This window comes from Chionomys nivalis, chromosome 6 (genome assembly GCF_950005125.1).
Source record: "Chionomys nivalis chromosome 6, mChiNiv1.1, whole genome shotgun sequence".
NCBI lineage: Eukaryota > Metazoa > Chordata > Mammalia > Rodentia > Cricetidae > Chionomys > Chionomys nivalis.
In genome coordinates, this window is record NC_080091.1 from 32,056,058 (window position 1) to 32,076,798 (window position 20,741).

Genomic DNA, 20,741 nt, shown 5'->3' on the forward strand with positions numbered 1-20,741 from the left:
AGGCTGTAGAAGCAAAGGAAATGGAGGGAATCGGCTTGCACAGGTCCAGCCCAGTGAAAGGGAGAATGGACAGACAACAGTTTAATAGGCTGCATTAACAATAGCAAAATAGCTGAGTTGAACCCCTGGGGCAGTCTGGACTTCTCTGCCTGTTGATCAGTCATTGGATACACACATGGGGTGGTCAAACAACAGGCTGATGGGGTCATTGGCATCATGTTGTTAGATGTCATCATCTTTATGGGGTCCAGTTAAGGGTGCTACACCCATCCCATGGTTTTCTGTGTCCAACAAGTTCTCAGTTGTGACTTTCCTGCTATGATTTTAATACTCCATGCGTTCCTATAGTTCCAATTCACTTTGAAGATTGTATACAGTGGTCCCTTTTCTACTTCCAGGAATAAGTCATTTATCACTGTGTGCTGTATAGGCGGTATCTATCAACAGATTATCATCTTATTCTTTGTGTATTTATAGTTCCTTTTATGGATGTCCCACCAGTTAACTCCTTTGACCTGCATGCTGTCCCTGGAAGCTCTGATGCAAACCACCTGAACTCCAAGCCCACGCTCTTGGGCCAAGGTAAACTAAACCAAGGACTACTCTTTAAGACTGTCCCCCCGCAAATGTAGGTGCTCTAGTTAGCTTTAATTGTCCATTTGACACAACCTATAGTTACCTGAGAGGAATTATGTGGACCAAATTGACATGTGGGCATTTCTGCGCAGAATTGTCTTATTATTAGTTGATGCCTACTGTGAGCGGCATCGTCCTTAGGCTCGTGGTTCTGATTCTATATAAGAGACCCAGGTGGTCACGAGCCTGGGAGAGAGCCAGAGAGCTGGCCAGCAGGAAGTGTTCCTCCATGCTTCCTGCCTTGAGTTCCCACCCAGTCTTCCCTCAATGATGCATTGTGATCTGGAAGCCTAAGCCAAGAATCCCCATGCCTCTCCAAGTTGCTTTAGGTCAGAGTGTTTCATCACAGCCAAAGAAATCAACCTCGGCTTCCCATCTCAAGCAGTTGCACTAAGGAACCTAGGATCTACAGCCTGGCATTTGCTTTGGAGGGTTTTGTTTGTCCATGTTTTGTTGTTTCTTAAAGTGAATAGGCAATTGACAAATTTTTTTTTATTTGAGCACATTCCTGAAGAAGTCAGAGTCAGGAATGGTAGACAACATATAGATAAGAAGAAAAATGAAAATAAAATATATACTTCTTCTTGGGGGTGGGGATAAGACACTGACTTGGGATATGTCTTTTGGGGTTCATTTCTCTTATTTCTCACTATAGGATACTCATAATATTGCCCACTGTGTCTTTACAATAAATCTGTTCTTTTTAAAAGATACTCAAGAGTGACTATCTGTTCCTTCAACCAAGTATATCTTGAATGAAATGATCTAGAAATACATAACATGGGGATTACTTCATGGGGGAGTAAAATGAGTGCTCGTCTTTATGTTTGACTTTCTAGTATTTCAGAAGATGATTACCAAGGAAAATTGTCCCTATAGCAATAAAATAAGTACATAAACAATTGAAAGAACACATCTGCCAACATCCTCACTTTAGCATGAGACCCATGAAGAGGAAATGCAATGCCCCAGGTAACTTGGGTTGTTTCCAGCCTGGAACATGTCATTTGAGCAAGTCTGTTAAGAAGTAAGTAACTGAATGAATTGGCAATGTAACCACAACATGCAAATGACTCCAATTTCAGGCAACATTAATTGTGAAAAAGTTGCTCCCAATATTAACTTGGAATCCACATACCTTCTTCCCTCTGTAAGATTGATATCTACAGTCATGTAAAACAAGTCTGATATCAATGCCACATGAATTTGCTTCTTCTATCATCCTTTCAACAACCTTCCTTGTAGTTTTTAATGAGGCAGTTACTTTGATGTCATGAATATCAAAATGCAAATAAATCCTTGTAGTAGAGGAGCCCTGCATATGTAATTATTATAAAATCGTATGCAAATCCAAAGAAAAATCATTTCCTTTTATAGACTGCTTTCAGCATAGGGGTGTGCATGTAATACAAATGCACATGTGTTCAAATGTGTGTAAGCACACATGTGTAAGAGTATTTGTGCACAAACACACACATATGTGTATGTGTAGGTCTGAATTTAACATTTAGTTTCTTCCTCAATCATCCCCCTATGTGCTAAGGTAGACTCTCACTGAATTTAGGTCTTTCCTTATTGACTAGTCTGGCTTGTCTGCTTGCTAATCTCTGCCTCCATGTACTGGGATCAAATGAGAGTTGCCATGGGCACCCAGATATTAAGAGGGTTCTGAGGATCGAAAGTCTGGTCCTCACATTTGCAGGGAAAGGGAAATATCTGCTGAGCCATCACCAAGATCCCCCAAATCCATTTCTAAGCAGGGGAAGAATGTCTAAAAACAGCCACGTATTTATGTTGAATTTTAAGAGAAGTAATCACAGTGTTACAAACTAAATTGTGTATCTCCTCAAAGCTCCAGGTAATAAAGCCTTAACTCCCCAGTGTGACTATGTTTAGACATTATTTTACGGAGCACTTAAAGCTAATGTAGAGTATATGACAGGTCCCTAACCTGATGTGATTAAGGTCCCTGCAAAGAGAGACACCAGAGAGCACCCTCTGTCTCCTTGACATCCACAGAGAAGAGGACATTGAGAATATTGCAAAATGAAGCAGGCTGCAAGCCTAAAGGGGACTTAGGCTGGAATCAACCATTCTAGCCTCTTTAATCAGGGACCAAAAGAAATTTTATTGTATAAGTCATCCAGTCTATGGTATTTTGCTATGATAGACTGACTTATGTAACTAGTAACAAAAGCTGGTGATGTGCAGAGTTCTCTGCAGGATGTTGCGTGCACCTCCTCATCAAATCTCACATCCCCATTGCCAACCTGGCATTCTACTCTCTAAAGCACAGACAAGTATGCAGCTCCAAACACTCTGTCCAAAGTCAAAAGTTCTCCGAGCTCGTTTGTTATCCCCTTAAGATTGATGAACTTTACACCAAACATAATGTTAAGACCTGCTACTCCTCACTTACATTTATTTGTTCACCTGGAACTGATGGAAATTTTACAAAAGAAAGGGTATGAACTGCAGATAAGACTTGCCTCTGCATGTTTTCTTCCTCAGTAAGATTCATGCATCAAGGTTGGAATTATACTGGAAATTCTTGCAAACAGAGAGAGAGGATGATGGTTTTTTTCTTTGTCTTGTGTTAATTATAATTCTAACAAAGTAAACAGCAGTCTACTTTACTATCTGAACACCTCTGACTTGCTTGCACATTAATAAGTGTTAGATAATGTGATTCCCTATTTACTCTCTCATCAGGTGCCCTCCCTCCCTCCTCTGTCTTGGTATTTTTTCCTATGATGTTGCTGTTTGCAAACTGTCTCATCCAAATTCCGTTGGCAACTGGCTTCTGCTTTGGCCATGCTAGTGGGCAGACCGGGCAAGAGCCACAGAGTAGGAGCTGAAAAATATTAAGGCATTTCTTTGCCTCTTATCTGTTTGGAGATCAAACATGCATCCATGCTGTTAAACCCTACTCATATTGTTGACCACTGTTCTCAAAAACAACTCCATTCATGTCCAGTCCTTAGGTACCGCAAGTCATCCTGCCATTTTGCTGCTATTGTTACTCATCTCTGAGTGCCCTTTCCCTTATACAAGGCCTTTGTCTCTTTATTAAAGCCCTTCTACTTGAACTCTATAGAATGAATGCTCTTTTCTTTAGACTCCAAATAGTAACGTCAAAAGCAGAGCATTGTTTTCACCCAATACTACCAACCAAAATAAATCTTAACTTCCATCCATTGTTTGTTTGATGGATAAGTGACTTAGATATTTACTTTGTTATTTATACTGTTTTACAAGAATGAAATATATGCATGTGTAATAAGATATACATATATAATTACTATGTACATATATGCATTTACATGTATATACAATAATCAGATAATCTTAGATTAAAATTACAGATACGTATTCTGACAGCAGCTTCATCCAAACATTGATGGGCACTCATTCTCCTGTCACAGACCCTTGTTGGGTTTAACTGCCCCCATCTAGTTCCTGCTTCCAGAAGTTAGCCCTGCTACAGTAAGCTTGGAATCCTAGCAGGTACATCAGCATGGACAAATTACAGCTGGCAGGAACATCTGGACACATGCCTTTTGATATATTATCAAGACCATTTGTCTAAAGAATCATCAAAACAGTTACTTTGCTTCTTCCTGTTTGTGTCTTGAGTGCTTATGACAGTGTAGGCAGTTAGTATTTGCTAAATATTTAATCAAAGAATTTTCACTGAAAAATTAATTGCATGTCAAAGTTTATGCTTAGAAATAAAGGCTTCTGCAGAACAGAATGTTAAGTTTATAGTCTAATCCCTGTTTTGTGCATTATGTCATATACATGCAATTGAATTCTACAGCATCACATTTTCTAATCCTTTCCTCTTTATTTTTTATTGCCGAGTCAATCCTGTCAGCGGTGATTGGAAGTTTTTTTACTAAATGGAAGATCACTGCTGAATACTTGCAATTTAAATAGAGAACATTTAAAGCCTTCTCTGAGGCAGCTGCCGACAAGTTCAAGACTAATGAGAAAAACAGCTGAGGAAATTCTCCCAGATGAGGCCGTGTCCCTAAGTGATGGATTTTTCAGTGGGGCAATGTTCCAGCGTGGTAATGGGCAGTGAGTTCCCAGGGGCCCCTCCCATACTCCTGGAATACATAAACAGCAGGACATATTCTTTACAGAATGTTGAGTCACTAGTGGGCGAACCTCCAGAGAACCCTGCAATATCTTGATTTATTTGCTAGCTTTCTTCCTAAGAAACAGGGATGATAAAAACAAATATACAACGGGTGGATTTCTATGGTCTGCTGATCACACAACCGTAATTCTGTGATGTTCCCAGGGATCTAGGCAAATAGAGAGAAGGAAAATTGTAGATTTGAGGAAATCACTTTGAGAACATTGCAACATCATCCAGAGGAAATAGGAAGTAATCTGTTGGTGTGCAGATAGATTTAGAGGAGGAAATACAAAGATACTTGTTCAGAAAAAGACATGGTAGGGAGGGAGAGTGAGTAGGTCCTTCTGCGTGCACTGGGCTCTCAAATTAATGACCACCATTGTCATTTGGAAAAGAGAGAAAGAAACCTTGCCAATGTGGAGGGGAACAAGCTTTTTAACATGCACTTTGAAACATGTATCATCCGAGGATTCAGCACTTAGAGCTCATAGCAATGCTTTGTTCTCCTGGAGGTGAACTTTGTCCCCTTACTGTGGTCCTACCGGTGAACCATTAATGAGCCTTTCCTTATAGCTACAACCTCTCCCTGCTCCAAAATGCAAACCATCTCCGGGGATCCAGGCTGATAACCCCTCCTTCAATAATAACATCTCCCCAGTCTCTACTATTTCTCCTGCTTCCTGAATTGAGAGGCCCCATCTCTACCATTCTTATCAATGAAATTTCTTCTACACCCAACTTCCCTTTCACCTAATTACATGAGGATCAGACTACCACTAATGGGGGAAATAGAACAGACAACTACTCAGCACACACTCCAAATCAGAATGCAGAGAAACCCAAAGTGAGAAGGGAGCTAAATGACAAGGCTGAGAAAGGGGTCAGTAAGCCAGAAACACAGGGAACTCAGATAAGCAAATGTCAGATTTCAAAGTAGAAGGCATGAAGTCAGCGCAGAGGGGTCTGGGGAGGAGACCTTGCTGTGATTGTTGTTCTACTCAATGTAGCCTTCCCTGTGTGGTTTTTAGGTGCTGCAACAAAGAATTGTGGTCAGAAAGACTACAAGTGGGCATACATCTGGACACTAAATAAGCATTTTCTGTTTTACCTGTTTGAAGATAATTCTGAAATGTTTTGGAAAACCTTTATTAGGATATTAGATTATTCTTATTTCATCCGAGTCTGTTTACATAGTTCCATTATTACTGTTGTTGTTACAGCATCAACTGTAGCAATCAATGTCTTGACATTACCAACGCCTAGTTCTGATCACCAAAATCCTGCTCAAACCACAAATGTGAACAAAGACATATCACAGACCATCACAGAAAGCATGCCACTCCCTCTAGTTGGGCGCCACTCTGTTGTAATAGGCTGCGTCCCCGGCACCCGGCCGCCCACATGGCTAGCTTATGCCCCGAAATAATTACACGGAAACTGTATTCTTTTGATCATTGCCTGGCCCATTAGTTCCAGCCTCTTATTGGCTAGCTCTTACATATTGATCTAACCCATTTCTAATATTCTGCGTAGTACCACGAGCTGGCTTACCAGGAAAGATCTTAACCTGCGTCTGTCTGGAGAGAGAGAATCATGGTGACTCCTCACTCGGCTTCTTTCTCCCAGCATCCTGTCTGTTTACTCCACCCACCTAAGGGCTGGCCTATAAATGGGCCAAGGCAGTTTCTTTATTAAATGAAAGTAACTCCTCCATCACTCTAGTTTTACAGCAAGATCACTGGGTGGTAGAGATAGTAGTGAAGAACCTGTAACTGAGGAAGACACTAGATGCAAGAAAACATGTTTTCTTTTGAAATAAGTAATAAATGACCATAAGCAAATTTAACCATGGGGGAAAGTGGGCCAGTTATCCAGATGTTCAATTAATAGGATCAATGGAACTATTCTGCTAAGAATAATCAGACAGGCACTCTCAACCTAACGGTGCTGAACCCACGGGGGCAAGAATATCCATTTATTTATACCCACAAGTCAAGGGAATAGCCCCACTGTTGTACATGGTTTAGGGGCTATGGAAGTGTAGAATTTTCATGAAATATCTTGAAGGATGTTTAGGAAAAGGCTGTAGCTCTCTTATGAAAGGACTGCCGCTGCATTTGATGCGAAACTGAAGAAGGGAAGGAGCATGTTAGTCTATTTTTAAGAGCAAATCCATTGCGGATGACATACCAGTTTCACATAGCATTGAAAGTCTCAAGCTGAAATTAACTGCTCTGTATTTCATGAGATTTCAAGCCACGTGCACAAATGCATTATGTATTTCAATTAAAATGCAGTTTTGGACAAATGTCACACATTATTATAGAACTTAAATATTTAATTGAATTAATACCACAAAACTATACTATCCTATCTTGTTCAAGGTAGCCACTGTTTGGGGAGAAAGTACACCAGTCCCCGAGTACCCCCAGTTCATTTTAGTTATTTGTCATCAGAATTCAGTCCTCTTTCTCAATATTGTGTTGTGGTAAGCTGCAGATACCTGAAGTAGGTTCCTCAGCATGCCATCCTCCGCTTGTCATCAGCTACATCCACACACGAGGTCTCCTCTAGTTGGTATGGGGGACATGGGAAAGCAAACAAGCCAATGTGAAGCTCATGCCGTTTGCTTTGCCCTGATTAGTAAAGCCCTCTGTCTATGATTGTACTGTGCCTTTCACCAGTATTCATTGTAGAAAAACCATCCGAGGATTTTGGTTTTAATTAAGATAAAATCCAGGATCTTCCCTAGGTTCACTGGTTATTTGGAAATTTTAAATGCAGGTGCATCCATTTTGGTTTGTTCTTCTCACTGGGATCTGAAAATCATTATGAACAAGAAGAACTTACTTTAAGTCCCAAGACTATGCTTTTTCTCTCTCTCTGCATCCCATTTGGATGTGGCAATCCTGGTCGTAAGACATGCTGGTATTAAGTGAGGATGACAGACCGCCATCCTGGTAGGAACATGTTCTAGTCTTCACATCTCAAATCCTTGGAGGCAATTCCGGAGTTTAGGCAAGGTAGACATGAGACTAACTCACCTTCTACCACTCATTGAGGCTTTACCAATATGAAAATAACCTGCCTGTTAGACACTGGCCCTGCTCTGTGACAGACAGCTGAACCGAGTGCTGAGAACAAAGATAATCAACCGCACATTGCGTCTCCTCTGCAGAGAACATTGCCTGATCAGCAGATGCAGCAGGCTTACAAAGAATGTAGAGAGGGAGAGTAATTAGGATACGGACTCCATTGTCTACTCTCGGCCAGGCCTGTGAGCCCTTTATTGCTGTGCTCCACCTGTGCGAGCCTTAGTCTCTGCAAGTCTGGGGAAATTCTTTTGCCTGCCACCATCAAGACACTCACAGCACATTCAAGAGAGGCTAATCTAGATACTTAACAACATAAGGAACAACCCATTCAGACCCAATCACATGGCATTAAATTTCATTTGCGGATATATCATGAAATCTGGAAGTTTCTGGGATCTGACTTCACTGTTCCAAGGCAAGGTGTAGGGCCAGTTCCACAGGTCCCTAACAATTCACTAGACAGTTAAGTGGATCACTACATGTAGTTCTGAATTGTTTCAATCTTTCACATATTGTTCAATGCAAAACCCATTGAACAAGGGATAGGTGTTCTCATGCCTCTGGCTTTTGTTTGTAGCAGATGTAGACTGTCATTAAAGATGTCTATCCAACAGATCTTAAAGGGGTGGCATGGGCAAGGGCATCTAGGTCATAGGTAAGAACTGAGATAACAAGGCTAGGGGGTGACATACCAAAAAGGACAAGTCTGCATTTGGAACCCAAAGTGTTAACCCAAGTCAAAGTGTTAACCCAAGTTCCTGGAAATGGTGCTGGGGAGGACCCTTAGGCTTTGGAGAAACCATGCTCCCTTATTTGAACCCAGTGACCCATCCATCCTCTATGTACTCACCCCTTCTGTTTCCTTTGGTACTTCGTACTTCACTCCCATGTCACTCCCTTCATTTCTCAGTTCCTTCTTTTCTTCACTTGACTCTGACTTTCTTCCACACTTCGCCAGCTCTCTCCTTTCCCTCCACCTACTATCTATGTCCACCTCTTCATAGTTTGGATAGCATTGTCCATATTTGTCACAACTTTTCTCCCAGTCCAGATCGCTCTAATGAGAACTGCATACAAAAGTTCCCTCGCTTTGCTTTGCCTTCCAAACCTTTCCCCATTGTCCACTGCAGGCTGAGGTCTGCCCCATGGCCCTGTTACTCATTGCTTCCTTTCCAAGTGAAGCCTGGTGGGGCCCAGAGTCATCACTCCAAAACACAGTTGTAATGACTTCATTAACAGCCCTTCTCAATTATTAATTTTGGGTAATGGAGAGTTTTAAACAATATAGTATCCCAGATGTCCTAAGGCAGATTCTATAATGGGAACCATTGAGAAAGACCTTAAAGAGGGTCTCCATATAATTCACCATTCAAATTTAAGCCCGGATGCATGGCCCTGGGGGACTTTCATGGCTATGCCTCACTAGTCTATACAGCTCCAAGTTCAGTGCTATCAAGTAATTTTTTTATCCCAGAAATTAATTACTGTATTCTCACTGTTTGTCTGCCAGATGTTGCAGCTACTTTATCAAACTCATCCTGAAGCTACCTCTGGGTCAGAGTGGAAGAAAGGACCCTGCTCTTCTGGGACGCTCCCCTGTATTTCCTAAAGAAAGGATGTCCCTCCTTCACCCATGGCTTCTTTCCCAGCTCTCACCTGTCAAATTAGCAGGCATTGGTTGGATTCCATTCTTAAGCCTCTATCTTCTCCAATTCAAAAAAAAAAAAAAATTCTATGCATCGCAGAGCTCTCACGTGATTGACAGTAAATCAGCATTTGGGCATGAATAGAACAAAACAGAGAAGAGCAAAGATTATGCTCAACTCAGTTGTTACAGAGCAAAAACATAAATAAATACCAAGATGAATAGTGAATGCATTTGTACAATAGTTTCTAGCTTGTACTCCACTTAGGGAACTTGCTCTATGATAACAGTAAATGACCAGAATATTTGTAAAAGGGTGGTTGTATTTTTCTAGGAATGATGTTTTCAGCAGCTTGAGCAGTCTGGGTCAAACCTATAATAGTTCCTTCCATCTCTGCTGAAGGCCTGTCCCCACAGCAGCCCCTGTGGATGCTGAGAATGGGCCTCCCTGGCCTCATCTGTGTAATGTGGCCACACTGGTCTGACATCAGCAGCTTAAACACCTGAGCAAGCCCATTAAGAACAATTCTGGCCATCTGCTGGGTGACAGAGTCACAATTGTTCTCTGTGCTCTGCACTAGACAAGCTATAGTGGAAGCACTCTGCTGCTCCCTTACCTAGTCTTCATCAATAAAGGGACAGTCAGAACTCCAGGCAATGCTACAGTCTACGAGCACCCCCACACTTCACTATCCACATCCCACTCAATCCCAGCAATAGGCAGCAAGAAGTGCAGGGGACCACAAACTTTCTACATGCCATTTGGAGACAAGTAGAAAAAGACCAAGAATGCTTATGTTTTTCCTCCTAAAATGTGCTTAAAATTAATTCCAAGGAACTAATTTAAGCTTGATATAGAGCCAAACACCTGTAATCTAAATACTCAAGAGAGAATTGAAGACCATCTTAGGCTAAATAGAAAGACTTTGTCACACAGGAAAACACACACACACACACAAGTACACATGTGCTAACAGTCACACACACACACACACTCAGGCATGAAAGCACACACAAACACATACATATACACAAGTCATGTACACAAGCACACACATGCACATGCATACCTAAAAACAAACAACAGAAAGAGTATTAGATCTATCAGTAAAGCGCTTTATGTTCAAGCAGGAGGACCAAAATCCAATATTGAGACCCATGTAGAAATGGTAGATATGACATGTGATTGTCATCCCAAAGTTGGGGATGTAGACACAGACAGATCCCTGGGGTACACTGACCAGCCATTCTAGTCTATGTGGTGAGCCCTAGCACAATGGTAGTCCATGTCTCAAAAGCAAGATGGATGACTGTTGTTGGGGTTTCTGTCCTGTCTGGTTCCCGCAGTTGTGAAGTCCCAAAGAAATAACACAGAGGTCTACATTAGTTATAAACTGATTAGCCCATTAGCTCAGGCTTCTTATTAACTCTTATAACTTATATTAGCCCATTATTCTTGTCTGTGTTAGCCACGTGGCTCGGTACCTTATTCGGCAAGGCAGTCCACATCTTGCTACTTCTGTGGCTGGGTCAGGACTGCACAAGGAACTTCCTTTTTTCCAGAATTCTCCTAATCTTGTTACCCACCTCTACTTTTTGTCTGGTTGTCCTCGCCTATACTTCTTGCCTGGCTACTGGCCCATCAGTGTTTATTTTAAATATAATTGACAGAATACAGACCATTGTCCCACACCAGATGACTCCCAAAGGATGGCATCCAAGTTTGGTCTCTACACACACAAACATACACATGTGTCTGCACTCACATGAGCATGCAACCACCACTTTAAAAAAACTAGAAGATAGTAATATGAACCATATACCAAGACTGAATCATAAAGGTATTAGTCATATAATGTTTAATAATGGTACTAATATATATGCATAGTTAACCCCCCCCCCCCCGTCTTTTGGTCTTGGGCTCAAATTCTGATGTAGTCATTTATCCAAATGGTGATCAAATGCCAAAATGCTACCTGTTTCTTCTGGCAGCCTTGAAACTGCATGTGTGTGTGCATCATATATATCTATAGCATACATAACACACATATGTGAATATATATGTATATATATATATTTCACCTATGCATGTATATATAGTTATAGAGGAGCCTGCTGAAGGTCAGGTGAAGGAAGCTTCACCTCTGAGAGCAGCACAGGACTCCTCCATTGGATTTGTCCCCAGAGTCAACTTCTGAAAGATCATTTTATTTCTTTTTTTAAAAAAAACATTTTATTGATTCTTTGTGAATTTCACATCATGCATCCTAATCCCACTCATTTCCCAGTCCCTCTGTATCCACCTTTGTAGTGTCCTCCCCAAAGAGAAAATTTTAAAAGAAATAATAAAAATAAGAAATAAAAAATACAAATAAGAATATTAATTTTAAAACAAACAAAAAAGAAAACAAACAAAATCACTTTGTTTCCTCATCTTTCCCACCTCTCCATTACCTCTGCATTTGTCTAAGTGTCCTTGGAAGCTGTGGTGCATCATGCAGTAGTCCCTTTGGTCCAAATAGCTCTACTTGCAATAGTTCATTGCAATGAATTGTGGGTCGGTGTTGTAGCAGGATGCTTGTTTGTTCCTGGCTGCCAAGACCATAAAATAATCACTCAGAAACTGTATTAATTACAACACTGCTTGATCTATTAGCTTATGCAAATTTCTAGCTCACTCTTAAATCTTAAATTGATCCATTTATAGTATTTGATATTTTATGAAGAGATTTGTGACCTGCCAGCAAAGTTCTGGCTGGTGGCTCACATCTTTCTCTGCGGATGACTCCATGACATATCCTGACTCAGCCTTCTTTCTCCCAGCATTCAGTTTAATTTTCCCTGCCTAGCTTTGTTCTGCCATGCTATAGGTCCAAAGCAGTTTCTTTATTAATCAATGCTAATTACAGCATACAGAGGGGAATTCTACACCACCTCCCCTTTTCTGTTTAAATACAAAGGAAGGTTTTAACTTTAACATGGTAAAATTACATATAACAAAACAGCTATTAAGTAATTATTGCAGTTACAATATTTATATCTATTTTATCTTTTATCATAACTAAGGAAAACTGTAACTATCAACTCTTCAACTCCATCAAAGACTCCAGAATGATATAATATTACCTAAGTAAACAGAAAGTGCATTGTAAGCAACTTCCAAAACTCTAGAATTGACAGAGACATATCCATATAAAAGTCTGAGAAATCTTAAAAAGGAATTCTAGACACAAAAGAACAGAGTTAAGCATGGCTTTTGGCAGCCACAATTTTTTTTTCTAGATGGACTCACAGCAAGCAAGGGTGGGCTGCTTTAAGAGAGGTGCAATAAAAGCTTTGAAATGGGACTTTCCCAGCTGTTGACCATGCTGCTACTACAACCTCTGGCTCTTTCAGGAGACTGAGCATTTGAATGGGGCTTGTGAGCAATGTGCTAAGGCTTGCTTGATAGCAACATGGACTGGCTGTGTGCCTAGAGATGGGGCACTGTGCATGGCTCTCAGAGGTGGCAAGCAGCTCCATCATGCTGGACTGGGCAAGGAAAGCAGGAAGTACCATATTCCCCCTAGCAACAGTGCTACTTAAGTTTTTAAGAAGCGCTTAGCATTTTAAGAAGTGCTCCTGGACAGTAAAGAGTTACAGATACACATTAGGACAGATTCAGACATAAAAGACATCTAAATAAGTCACAGTGTTGAAGAAATGTATGGAGGCCTGGGAGAGAAAATTTCAAAAAAAAAAGTATAAAAGGAAACAAGTGGTTTATACCATATTAGAACAAAGTCTTTAAAGACATAGAGTCATATATTAAAAGGATCAAAGAGAAACAAGCCATGTAAAAATGGAAAATTCACAGAGAGTCTGAATTATGTATATTATTGTGTTTTCTTTGAATTTTTTGACTGTAAAGGAGTTAAGTAACCAATAGATATACTTTAAAGATATATTGACTTCAGAATTTGAGTCCAAGGATATGTTGCTTTGGAAAAGAGGTTCTTTTTTCCACAGAGGATGAGAACCTGTGGAATCCTTCCAGACTAATGTGTTTAATGGACCAAAACCCCCTGAAAGGTTGCCTTGAACAACCCTCATAAAATTACTTCACCCAATAAACAGCAGAAAGAAGTTTTGGATAGAACTATGCCCATATTCCAAAATATTGTCTATAAATGTTTCTTTACATTTAAAGGGGGGATATGCTATGGAGATTTGCTTTGGTATGGATCTTGGTTTATTGCTACAAATTTAAGGTCAATCTTGTTATATGTATATTTCTTTCTTTTTTTTTTTGTTTTTTTCGAGACAGGGTTTCTCTGTAGCTTTGGAGCCTGCCCTGGAACTCCCTTTGTAGACCAGGCTGGTCTCGAACTCACAGAGATCCACCTGCCTCTGTCTCCCGAGTGCTGGGATTAAAGGCGTGCGCCACCACCGCCCAGCTATATGTATATTTCTGATCTTTATTAAGGTATTGTGTTTGTACAGCTCACTTAGAAATGTATTGTATAATTAACAAATATAAGTTAATAGATAATAATCTATAACAGTCATGTTTTTAGTGATGTTAGATTTTTCTAGATGTACAGAGATACATTTCAGGTAGATAGACATTCTTCAAACCTTTCAAAGACTACAGAATATGGCATTTAAAGTGTTTTAAAATTTGTGATTTTTCATTACATTGAGACACAAGGGTTGACCCACATGCTCAGATCTCAAATCATGTTCTCCAGTCATAGGCCATTAGGCAGCAGCCCTACCTTGGCCTCCGCATTCACACCATGCATTAAGTCTGGCTGCTGCTTAGACTGTACCCTTTATTCTCCTGGACAGGCCTCCATAACTCATCCCTTTGGTAGCACCAGGACACACTGAGCTAGAAGAGCATTTCTGTATGGATTCAAGCACAGTTTGACTGATCAACCACCTACAGTAGTTTTCTGCATGTATTCCAGGTCAGAGGAACACTCAAAGGTCACTTTTTCCTCCTCCCCATGCAAGCCAAGTTTGTCTTCCTCCATCTGACTCATCTGCTGGACAGTCAACTCCTTCTCAAGGCCTCTCCTTGGCTAAGATTCCACAAAGTCCTAGGTATACAAACCAAGTCCCAAGGCACCACTCTGGCCCACCCAGTGTTGCCTTCTTTCTGTGGTAGATCTATTTTTTTCTGAAGGAACATGATGAGCAGGTCTTCATGCTCCAGCTGAATTCTCTCCTCAGCCCAAATACCTACAAGTTAGGTTTAGTGGGTGTTTGTGGGCCAGTCTCTCTGAATAAGAGAAATTTCACAAGAGGCCCAATTGCTGGTTTTATTATATAGAAAAACCATCTACCACATCCTTGTCACATAGAAAAGACAATGATGATTTCAGGTAAAAAGAAAAAATTCAAAATAATCTTTTTGTTTTGGGAGACAATTTCTAACCAAGGCTTGCTTGAAACCCCACTGCCCCACACCAAGTACTAGTATTAAAGGTGGATGCCACTATGGTTGTCTTAAAATAATATATTTTCAAAACAAGAATTGAGCTTTGAAACTTTCCTTTACACATCCAGATTGTTTCTATTCTCTCTGCAAACTGAACAGGGGAAGGTGAATTACAGACACTCATCTTAGCTTTTATTCCCAATTGTCTAGAAATTCATTTTGTTCTATTTGGGTTTTCCTGTATCAATTTGTTTTCCCGAGATACAAAAGTTTAAAGCAAGGAGCCATGAGTGCACAGATACAGATTCTAAGTGTTGGGACACTATGAGGTTGGAAAGATGGCTTAGTGGTTGAGAGTGCTGGCTATTTTTGCAGAAGGTCCAGGTTTCAATTTCCAGCATCCACACAAGAACTCACAATCATCTATAACCAAGTTCCAAAGGATCTAACACCCTCTGGTATGGGCACCAGGCAGAACATGGTGTACATACATACCTGCAGGTACATACTGGCATACACACACATGCGCACACGCACACACATGCGCACACATACACACACACCCACGGTAAAAAAAATTAAATGGGATGAGATAAAAATAAATCTTTTCTTCTGTTTTGTTTTTTAACACTAATGCCCTTTTTCCTTGTGCCCAATTCTCAATGCCTTTAATTCCTCTAAGTGTTCTGACACGCAAGGATTGAGAACTGGTTGAGATACATCTCCTAAACTTAGAAAGCAATGATGCAAGTTACCTGATTATACAGACAGATAGAAACACCACTGATATAAACAATATTTATGCAGTTAAATATGGCACAAAACTGAAAATGAACTCAACAGCCAGACAGCCATGCAGACTTCTGAAGATAGCACCATGGAGTTTTATGCACAACTTCTTCCCCACAATCATTCTCTGTGCTAGAGTTGAGTGGGGGGAAGTGATCATGTTTAGAAAGAGGAAGAAGGAGAAAAAGGATTATTGCCAAAAGTGTGAAGGAAGACACTTCAGATCAGATAGTTAAAGAGAGGTAAATTAAAGAATAAGAACAGAAATTATTGATGATTTAAGGACAAAAAGAGGAAATGTGTGATACGGAGAAAGCAGTATAAAGAAGTGAGGGTGGCAGCAGGATGTGTCTTCTGAGGACAAAACAGGGTATAGCAAATGTCCTGAGGGGGAAGAAATACTGTGACACTCAGGGGGTAGAAGATCAAGGTGCCAGGACAGAAGGTGGTGTGTGATGATCCCAGGATGCCCGCGGTGTGTGTGTAATTACTGACAGGGCACAGCCTTGTTGAAGACCCCCATACCCCAGATTCAAAGTCTCTCCTGAGGTTCAGTGGGATAGCAAAGCCTTCCTTTGGTCCAAGTGCAAATGTTGACAGTGTATGTAAGTACAAGCATTTAGGAGTAACTGACCAGTGTGTGCAAAAACTAAAAAATTTAGCTTGCTCCTCCTGAATGAATACAACCTGAACTTGCTACCCTCCAGACATGTCCTAGGAGACCAGCTAACTCCTCCCCCGCCGTGCTGTAGTAAGTCATGCACTGAGGTTGTGGGTTATTGCTTGGTGGGTGCTGCTCCAGCATGGAACATGACCTGCCTGATCCCAACTTTTTAGTACAAGTGCCCATACTCACCACTTTGTTGGCCTCTGGGGTCCTGGAGCAGCAAGAACAGGAGCTCTGGCCTAGAAGAGAAATTGTGCCTGAGAAAGAGGGAACAACGGCTGGCACAGGGGAGCCTGGCCTACCTTGTAATAGTGGCCAGGGCATGGTCTCAAGGATCAAGCAGGACTTACCACTTCAGAAGCAGGTATAAGTGTCGTGGTATAAAAGAGGCTTGCACTGCTTGCTTAAGGGCCTGGCAGGGAGGGTGTCCATGTCTTCACTGCAGTGTTCTGAAGATACTACAAGGGACTGTGAGATATAACTCAGTCTGACTTGAGTCTCAGAAGTGACATTAAACTGACTATTACAAATATATTGCAAGAGGGCAAATCAACGGGGCTTAGTTTCTCATCTCAACTGTTGCAAGTTAATATACCACTTATCAGGCTGCCACTTACTAGTCTGAAATGAATGCTTTCCTTGTCTTGAATTGAGATCTTGTTGGGACTCCACTCCCTTTTTTGATTCTGGGCAAGAACAGGTTCCCTTGTACTCTCCATTTTCTGAAGTTACCAGTACTTCTTAGCACCTTACCTCCCCCTCCCTACCAAATGAGCATACATCATCTAACGTCTGCATCCATCCTCTAACCTCTGCATCCATCCTCAAACCTCTGCATCTGTCCTCTAACCTCTGCATCCATCATGTAATCTCTGCATCCATCCACTAACCTCTGCATCCATCCTCTAACCTCTGCATCTGTCCTCTAAAGTCTGCATCCATCTCCTTTTTTTTTTTTTTTTTTTTTTTGTCCCAGAACTCGCTCTGTAGACCAGGCTGGTCTCGAACTCACAGAAATCCACCTGCCTCTGCCTCCCGAGTGCTGGGATTAAATGCGTGCCCACCATCGCCCGGCTCTGCATCCATCTTCTAACCTCTGCATTTGTCTTCTAACCTCTGCATCCATCCTCTAATCTCTGCATGCATCCTCTAACCTCTGCATCCATCCTCAAACCTCCTCATCCGTCCTCTAACCTCTGCATCTGTCCTCTAACCTCTGCATCCATCCTCGAACCTCTGCATGCATCCTTTAACCTCTGCATCCATCACCTAATCTCTACAACCAACATCAGGTCTTCTCTCTGTATCTTTATGCGATAAAGATTCAGGTTATGGTTTTACTTATCTATTTCTACTTTCTCACAAACTTGGGTATCTTTGTGAATATCTTCTTGCAAATGTATGGCTGTTCCTTTCTCCTGCAGTCTCACGGAGAGTACATATTCACTAACATGCCAGCCATAATGGTGTTTTTAGTTTACTTCTGATGTGGAAATATTTCCTCTCCAGAGATGCTAAGTTTCTATTACAATCTTGTTACTGACTTGCTTGGGGGCAGTAGAAATTGAGTGGGTGTGAGAACAAGTCCTAATGATACCATTAACTACCCCTGGGCTCCTGGGACATGGGCTATTGGCATTTTCTTATCCTTACCAAGAGTAAATATACAGCAGTTTCAGCTTTGAACGAACTGCAGCAGATATACACACTTTTCACACATCTAAAATGTTCCTCTCTGGAAGCACAAAATGAGTGGTTTCCAAGAAAAGTAGAAGGTTAATAACTGAAGTGGCCCTTCTAATGCTGAGGGATGGGACTCCAGACTACAGGTGTCTGTGGACTTTAAACTGAGCTCTTCACAATCAGGGGGTTTCTCCAGAGCCCAGGATGGAGGCACTCATAATGACAACCAATCAGCACCTGCTGCAACTGTGGTGAGTGGTACTGTTGAGACCTAATGAGAAATTAAGGAGGCTTTTTCTTTGAATAAATTATATCTTATTTTTGTCCTAAAAGATTCTGCGTTATCTGAGATTGCTGGAGTTCCTGTTGCACGCCCCCCACAGTGCTCTCATTTGTTCCTGAGCAACCTTTGTAAGAACATTCACACCAAATTCAGCTCTGTGCTCTGGGAGTACGAGGATGCATGTGATTCTGGAATTATGTCTGTAAGTCCATCCCATACAGAGAAAGAAATACGAGAACCATTGTGTCTTTAATAACAACAACAACAACAACAACAACAACAACAAAAACTCAGCATATATAAGGATTGAGGGGGAAAAATGAGACACCCAAAAGAGGTACCTCTCTGTGCTAGGGAAGGGGTCAAAGAAGTGAAAGAGGAAACAGCATCTTTTTTTATGTAAAGCAGCTTCTGGGAGGCCAAAGAAGAATATTCACAGGCATTGGAAATATACAACGCTGCAACAAATCATATGGGGTCGTAATTTGCTGGGCTTCAAGTTCCATTGCAGGACAATGGAGCTGAGGCTGCTTTGCAAGCAGCTAGTAGATACGCAGCGAGGTCAACAGTGATTGATACGTGGGCCTATCCTGATAGAGTTGAATTGAAGGAAGCCAGACTGGTAAAGCACGGAGGACAAGAGAAGAGGCAATGCTACTAACTGTAAGTCCAATCAGGGATCCAAGTCTGCGGGAAAGCAGGAGATGATGAAGGTGGTGGCAGACAAGCTATCTCCTAAATTACAGACCTGAGCTATGCCCTGTTCTAGGCCCTCTGTGTCTGTTCCTGAGGGATAGAGGACAAGCAAGATGATACCTATCCCTTATTTGAATATAACCCCCATCCGTGGTGGCTTTTTAGCTCCAAGCCAATATTTAGCCAAAGAAACTTATCTGCAGATACTCAAGTAATGAATCCTTTCACCCTTCTGTGTACTTTCGGGACTAAGTCCTCTGTTAGAACATGGCTATATTCTGTCATCAGCCCCCACAGCAGCTCAATTGGTGCTGTGTGCTGCTGCTTCGGCCTCCCTGATAGACATCACCATGGAAGACCAGCGAAACCTGGGTTTTTCTGAGAAGAAAATCAATAGCCACTCATCAATCACTGGTTGTTTTCAACAAATTTCTGGTAAACACTTAGTCAGTGCCAGTCACTGGAAATAAAATTGAAGAATTGAAGAGGGAAAATATGCTCAAATACAATTACCACTTACACAGAGAGAGAGAGAGACAGAGAGAGACAGAGACAGACAGAGACAGACAGGGAGAGACAGAGAGAGCATTGTCACTAGCCAGATGAAAATTGCCACCGTATGAAGGCCTGCTGCCTGCCACCACATGGCCCACTACCACCACTTGAGGACCTGCAGCATTTCTGCTGCCTGCCGCCACCAGGAATACTGCAGCATTTTTAATAATCCATTTTACTAAGAACTAAGACTGCAAAGCATAACCAGTTCATCACATGGAAAGAAAAAGAGCCTGAAAATGAAATGCAAAAGTTCAAACAAAGCAGGGAAGTATCGAACCATGGAATCCAAGCATATATGCGAGCATATCAACAGAGAGATGAGAAGACAGGTGTGTTCAAGTGTCCATTGGACTTACGAAAATGGAGTTGTTTGGTCTATGCTGGAGGGGCAAAGAGAGGAACATCCAGAGAAGAGTAGGTAAAGGATGAAACAGGAAATGATGGACTAGAGATACAAGGCAGAACATCCGTGAGACTCTAGCTTCTGGGGAAGGGAGGACACAGATCTGAAGAAGGATGCTTAAAAGAAATCCCACACTAGTTCAAAACTGAGAATAATAGAGGGTTATTTATTTAGGGGTAGACTCACAAATCACAATCCTCTGCTGGAATGGAGAATAGCAATCGAATCCTGCAGCTGGAAAAAAGACTAGACATGCACTTTATATCGGCATAAATAGTATAAGAGGCCACACCCAAGTGGGTGGGTAACTTAAAGGCTACAGGTGATAGGAATTCATATAGCATAGATCATCCCATTTTAGAGAAGAATCTTTCTGGTGAGGTTTCTAGACATATGATTTACACAATTCTGCCAGGGTTTTTAGATTAAGCTCAATGGATCTTATTTTTCAAAGAACAGCTTTATATGTAAAAAATAAAGTCAGATGAGCCCACTTATAAAGTAGTGTAATGTGTGTTTTAGAAATACATTCATTGCACATAGTTCAAAATGCCTGCTTCTTTCAAATTTATCATAAACAATGGCCTTTTACTTCCCATGCCTTCCCCCTTTTCTACCACCTCACCAGCACCCTCTAGGCTACTTCTTTTCTCTACTTTTTGCTTTCAAGTATATGTATGTTTGTATGTGTGTATTTGTATATATTTAGATGTG